The sequence below is a fragment of the Chiloscyllium plagiosum genome, chromosome 5 (genome assembly GCF_004010195.1).
Source record: "Chiloscyllium plagiosum isolate BGI_BamShark_2017 chromosome 5, ASM401019v2, whole genome shotgun sequence".
NCBI lineage: Eukaryota > Metazoa > Chordata > Chondrichthyes > Orectolobiformes > Hemiscylliidae > Chiloscyllium > Chiloscyllium plagiosum.
This window is the reverse complement of record NC_057714.1, coordinates 31,480,508-31,487,445: the sequence shown is the minus strand read 5'-3', so window position 1 is coordinate 31,487,445 and position 6,938 is coordinate 31,480,508.

Genomic DNA, 6,938 nt, shown 5'->3' with positions numbered 1-6,938 from the left:
TGGGGTTTTTCATTGATTCTCATTCTTCAGAGACTTCACCTCATTTTGAGAGGATATGCAATGATCTGTCAACAGAATGACCATGTTGGATAACTCTGATCAATCAGACCCAACCAAGGGTTAACGCATTGATGGCCCAAGGGCGGATTTCCGTTGTCCCATTCAAGTTCAACTCCCGGTTTGTATTCCATGGTCTGTCGTTGTCAAGTTTGTTTACAAACCGTCTGTACGTAGCTGCAGCCTGTTTGGATTCTGCAGCATATGGATTAGCACAGAGAGTTTACTCAAGGATGAGATCCATTTCCCAGCATACTTTAACCATTGTTCATTTTTGCAATCCCAGGGAAATTTGTTATTGTCTATCATAAGTTCATTATTTCATATGGCACGACTGGTCACAAAGGCAAAGACAATGATGACATTTAGTTTGAGAGCACTTGAATATAAAAGCATGGATGTACTTCTGAGACTCTATAAGACTCTAATCAGACAACATTTGGATTATTGTGTGATGTCTTGGGCCCCATATCTCAGGAAGGATATACTGGCCTTGGATCATGTTCAGAGGCAGTTCACAGGAATGGCCTCAGGAATGAAAAGCCTAACATACGAGATTTCGGGGATTAAACTCGCTGAAGTTGAGAAGGATGAGGGGATCTAATTGAATCATACAAAATACTAAATGTCTGGCCAGAGTAGATGTCAGAAAGATGCTTCCATTGTTTGGAGGGAAAGGACCCAAAGGCATAGTCTCATAGTTAAGGGAGGACGTTTTATATCGGAGATAAGGAGAAACGTCTTCAGCCAGAGAGTGGTGAATCTATGGTAAGGATGAAAGTTTCCTTTCTTAAAGGACATTAGTGAACCACGTGAGTTTTCCCTTACAATCGATTCATGATCACCATCAGTCTCTTAATTCCACATTTGAATTCAAGCTCCACCATCTGCCATGGCAGAGTTCAAATCCAGGTCATCAGAACATTAGCTGGGTCTCTTGCTTAACAGTTCAGCGATACCACCACCAAGCCACTGCCTTGTCCAGTCCCCCAGAGTGTGACTAACTTGTGTAATATGATTTGCCTGAGAATTTTCCCTCAAGCTATTATTGATGTCCGTGTCAAATTATGGATGATTTTTCTCCATTATGCAATTCATCTTGCTCTCACCAATATACTTTAATTGACAGGTTATTTAGTATCTCATTTTGTCTTTACCTTTTTTTTTATCTGTCCTGCCCTTGATAGTTTTGTTTTTTTCTCCTGGCCATTCCACCCAAGCCACCTCCTTCCTTAGCACAATATAATTATCATTGCTCAATACTAAAACCGTCATGTGTGACTCTTGCCTTTTACATTTAATCTGAGTTTGAAACTACAGTATGTTGCGGTCACTGGTTCCAAGAGGATCCTTAACTGCAAGATCATTCATCAATCCTTCCATGTCACATAATATCAAATCTGAAGTAACCCGTTCTCTGGTTGAATCCATGACATGTTGCTCTCAAAAAACAATCCTTCATACAGTCTACGAATTGTTCTTCGATGCTACGTTTGCCAAGTTGATTAATTGAATCAATATGCATGTTCATCCCACTGTTGTGCCATTGTCACCAACCGTCATTATTTCCGACCTCAGAAATACTTCGGGGGGACGGTAGCAGAACATTACTCTTCCCAAGAGATTTCTCCTCTTGCTTTTTATTTACAGCTGGACTGATTTACATGCCGTTCCCTCCTGCCAATATCATTTCCGAATGCAGCCTTGATATCATACTTAACCAATACATCAATTCCACCTCTTGCTCCTCCTTGTCTAACCTACCAGAAAAGTGAGTGCCCTTGGATAGGTCACTACCCTGTCTTGATCTCCCTGCAGCCATATTTCAGCAATCTGCACCAGGTCATACACATTTGTCACTGTTCCTATTGACAGCTCATCAGTATTTTTCCAAATACGTTGTGCTTTTAGGTACAAAGTATTTAAGTAAGTTTTATTGGTTTGTCTTTCCCTTCTCATACTTTAGCTTCCTGATCTCACACACTTCGCTCCCTCACATCCCCCAAACTGTCCAACTTTATTTGTTTATCTCTGATAATTATGCACCTCATCTCTATCATTTATTCCAATCTTCAACTCACATTTGGAATTGACATGTTCCATCCTTCATCATTGTCATGACACTGGCCATGCCTGCTGTCATATTCGCATTGACCTTCTGCTCAGCTTCTGACTAGCTGCTTTGGTTCCCAGCGTCCTGGTTTATTCGTTTAAATCCACCCAATTTCTACTAGCAAACCTCCACATTACGATCTTCCAGTTAAGATGCAACCTGTTCACTTATGAAAGCTCTCACTTGCCCTGGAAGAGAACATAATGATCCAAAAATTAAAACCCTCACCCCTGTACTAGTTCTTTAACCACATGTTAAACTATACCACCTTCCTAATCATTACCTCTTTTCTACGTGGCACCGGGAGTAATTCAGACATTCCAGCGGATTGTTCTCTCTCTCACACTCTCTCTATCTCTCACATACACAAACACACACACACGCATGCACACGTGCACACACAAACGGACGTATACACACAGATACACACATAATCACACACACAGACACGCACAGATATACAGACAAACACACACCACATTTCTTTGTAGAAGTATACCCAGTGACCTTATAAATAATAAGAATGACAACTGGAATGAACGAACTAGTTAAAAGTATGATGCGAACAATTGGGTTTACTCTTCATGAAGCAGAACGGACAAAGCTTTACTCCTCCCATTTGTCACCCGGTCTCTGCAGCCCTCTACATTCGTAACTAACAAATATATATCCAGTTCCCTTTTGAATCTTCATTCTCAACTCTTCCAGCCAGAGCATTCTAATTTCTAACACATCGTACTGCACCAAAGATAACCAAGTGAGTCCAATGTGCCTGTGCCAGCTCTTAGAAAGAGATACAAATTAGATTAGATTAGATTAGATTAGATTAGATTAGATTACTTACAGTGTGGAAACAGGCCCTTCGGCCCAACAAGTCCACACCGACCCGCCGAAGCGCAACCCACCCTACCCCTACATTTAATCATTTAACGTAACACTACGGGCAATTTATCATGGCCAATTCACCTGACCTGCACATCTTTTGTGACTGTGGGAGGAAACCGGAGCACCCGGAGGAAACCCACGCAGACACGGGGAGAATGTGCAAACTCCACACAGTCAGTCGCCTGAGTCGGGAATTGAACCCGGGTCTCTGGCGCTGTGAGGGAGCAGTGCTAACCACTGGGCCACCGTGCCACCCATCACGGCGGCACGGTGGCACAGTGGTTAGCACTGCTGCTTCACAGCACCAGAGACCCGGGTTCAATTCCCGACTCAGGCGACTGACTGTGTGGAGTTTGCACATTCTCCCCGTGTCTGCGTGGGTTTCCTCCGGGTGCTCCGGTTTCCTCCCACAGTCCAAAGATGTGCAGGTTAGGTGAATTGGCCATATTAAATTGCCCGTAGTGTTAGGTAAAGGGGTAAATTAGGGGAATGGGTGGGTTGCGCTTCGCTGGGTCGGTGTGGACTTGTTGGGCCGAAGGGCCTGTTTCCACACTGTAAGTAATCTAATCTAATCTAATCTAATCTAATATAATCTAATCTAATCTAATTTGTATCTCTTTCTAAGAGCTGGCACAGGCACATTGGACTCACTTGGTTATCTTTGGTGCAGTACGATGTGTTAGAAATTAGAATGCTCTGTCTGAAAGAGTTGAGAATGAAGATTCAAAAGGGAACTGGATATATATTTGTTAGTTACGAATGTAGAGGGCTACAGAGACCGGGTGACAAATGGGAGGAGTTTGGGAAACATTTCCGGAGCTGATGCATACATAGTAGCCCAATGACATCTTTCTGTCAATTAAAGTTCTGTGCTCTATCATGTACAGATGCAAGTCAACATCAGTATCTGATTATTTCCTGTTGTAAATGCTGGCAAATATCTGATCATATTTGCTGCAACATAATCACTTAAAATGCAAGTATTGCAATGTCAGCTTAATTATTACTCAGCGCATAATTATTTTAAATCTTGTATCCCAATTACTAAAACAAATATTTCTTTGTTTTGGCACAAAACACTTTGTAAATGTTTGACTTTTCTCTCATATGGAAATATGTTCATCGTTTTGTATCACTAACCAAATTTCGCATTAAATGACATTCATTATTTTTTTAAAAAATGCAAGATTTCATATCATTGTTCGCTTCAACGTAATATCATAAATCATTTATTTACGGTAATATGCACAGTGCATGTAGAATTATTGTCATTTCTCAATTGTTGGTAAATAGCTGAAGGTCGTACATTTAAGTTAGAAATCAAACTGATTATTAAATAAATATATAAGAATGCTTTTTCTAAATGATAGTTCAATTATTTTCTCAATCTGAATATGTAATCGGTCAGACACCAGGCAATTTCCAAATGTTGGTGTGACAATGTATTTATTTGATTACCGACAATGAGCATGTAATTGTAATCACATTAATAGTCAGATAGCATATTCTTTGTTCGAAATAAAATAAAATGCCCATCTTTATTTTTGGGTCATTAAATGTTGACAGGGGTTTGTATTTTTGTTCCATAAATATAACATCAAACTCATTGTTTTCAGAGATGACGCAATTGGTTGAATAATTATACTTCACATCTTATTTTTGCGCAATTCATGAAACATAGCAAATATCTGATTATTTTTCGGATCATAAACTCATCATCTTGCAATCATAAGTTTCATTGAAAATAGATTTAAAAGGATCTGAATTTAGGCAGAGTGTTACTGAACCTCGTAGTTGCCTGTGGCACTTAGTGAGATCCTGACCTGCACCTAAATGTATCCAGAGCACGACCACGTGATTCAGGGCAGTCATTCAATCATTATTTCACAACAAATCGTTTGGAATCCAACTCGAGCCGGGGGAAAACTAGCCACCAGACTATCATTGGTCTCTATGTAAGTACAAAAGCTTTCCAAATTAGACATCAATGACTGGCTAGCAACCAAGCTTCACAAATGCATATTCAGTCAGACCTGGCCCAGGGAGCAGATGTATGGACATGGAGTGTCAGAAGCACACCACACAAATTACTTACGGGGATGACATCTGGCCTACCTCCCAGACTCCATACATCTGCAACCTGGACAGACACTGAGTGGAGACGTTAACAAGGCAAAAGCGAAGACAGCAGATGCTGGAAGTTGGAGTCATGAGGCTGGAGCTGGAAAAGCACAGCAGCTCAGCAGCGTCCAAGGAGCAGGAAAATCGACGTTTCGTGAAAGAGCCCTTCATCAGCAATAAGAATGGGATCCAAGAGAGTGGAGTGATAAATGGGAGGGGTTCGGGCTGGGGAAAGGTAATGGAGGATTGGATGGAGGTGAGGATAAAGATGATTGGATGGAGGTGAGGATAATGGTGATACATCGGAGGAGAGGGTGGAGCGGATAGGCGGGAAGGAAGCTGGACAGGTGGGCATGGTGGCTCAGTGGTGAGCACTGCTGCCTTACCTTGCCAGGGACCAATTTCAATTCCAGCCTCAGGCGACTCTCTGTGTGGAGTGTATGGAATGAGCTGCCAGAGGATGTGGTGGAGACTGATACAATTACAACATTTAAGAGGCATTTGGATGGGTATATGAATAGGAAGTGTTTGGAGGGATATGGGCCGGGTTCTGGCAGGTGGCACGAGATTGGGTTGGGGCACCTGGTAGGCATGGACGGGTTGGACCGAAGGGTCTGTTTCCATGCTGTACATCTCTATGACTCTATGTCTGCATGAGCTTCATCCGGGTGTTCCGGTTTTCTTCCACAGTCCAAAGATGTCCAGGCCAGGTAAATTGGCCATGTTAAATTGCCCATAGTTATAGGTGCATTCGTCAGAGAGAAAAGGGTTAGTCTTTGGAGGTATGGTACTGACTTTTTGGCCCAAAGGGTCTGCTTCCACTCTGCAGGGAATCTAAAAAAAACTCCATTCCCACTTAGAATAAAACGATGGGACGGGTCATGAGGATGGTGCTAAGCTGGAAGTTTGTAACTGTGATAAGGTGGGAGGAGGGGAAATGTGGAAACTGGTGAAATCCACATTGATGCCATGGGGTTGGAGTGTCCCGAGGTCGAAGATGAGGTGGGAAGGGAGTGGCGATGGATGAAGCCCTGGACCTGCATGTCCTCAGCTGAGTGGGATGGGGTTTGAAGCGTTCAGCCAAGGAGCAGTGGGATTGCTTGGTGCGGGTGTCCCAGAGAAGTTCTCTGAACTGCTCTGCGAGTCGAGGTCCTATCTCCCCAACGTTTGGAAGACCGCATTGGGAACAATGGATACAGTAGCTGACATGTGTGCAACTGCAGGTGAAACCTTGATGGATGTGGAAGGATGTTTAGGGCCTTGGGGGGTTGGTGAGGAGGCGTGGGCACAGGTCTTGCATTCCTGTGGTGGCAGGGGAAAGTGCCTAGACAAGAGGGTGAATTGTTGGGGACCTGACGAGCACTACCTATCTTTTATCCTGTATTCTGCATTCAAATTTGGTTTTCCAGAATGAATCTCTTCACACTTTTCCAGGTTGAAATCCACCTGCAACCTATCAGCCCAGTTCTTCATCCTGTCAATATCCTAGTGCAAACTACAACAGCCCTCCACACTATCCACAATTCTACCGACCTATGTTCCATTGACAAATATAATAGCCCACCCTTCCACTTCCTCATCAAAATCATTTATAAAACCTCAAACAGCAGAGTTCCCTGAGCCGAATCCTATAGAACACCACTTTTTACCGATCTGCAGACTGAATACTTCCCGTTTACTACCACATAATATCTCTGTCGGCCAGTGAATTCTGTATCCAAACAGGTTTCTCCGTATCACAAGCCTCCTTACTTTCTGAATG